A 280-nucleotide genomic window follows, 5' to 3' on the forward strand; every position below is an offset into this window, starting at 1 on the left:
AATGTTAAAAGAATCTATGTGTGAAGTATTTTGTGTGTAATGTTATAATAAAAGTGTATGCACACTAAGCATGGGCATGTAGTGACAAACAAGACCAACAAATCAAATTTAGTGGCAATCAATCAAAACCCTGGGTTATGCATATAACCTCGGTTCACCGAATGAAGTCGTGAATGCAGCTGCTCTGACTTTGCAAGTACTTCTGAGGCACATCAGGATGGATCCTGAAGTTTGAACCTCCTCTACCCAGAGGAAAGATAAATAAATCAAACGAAATGGA

Source organism: Gobio gobio, assembly GCF_949357685.1.
Source record: "Gobio gobio genome assembly, chromosome: 13".
NCBI lineage: Eukaryota > Metazoa > Chordata > Actinopteri > Cypriniformes > Gobionidae > Gobio > Gobio gobio.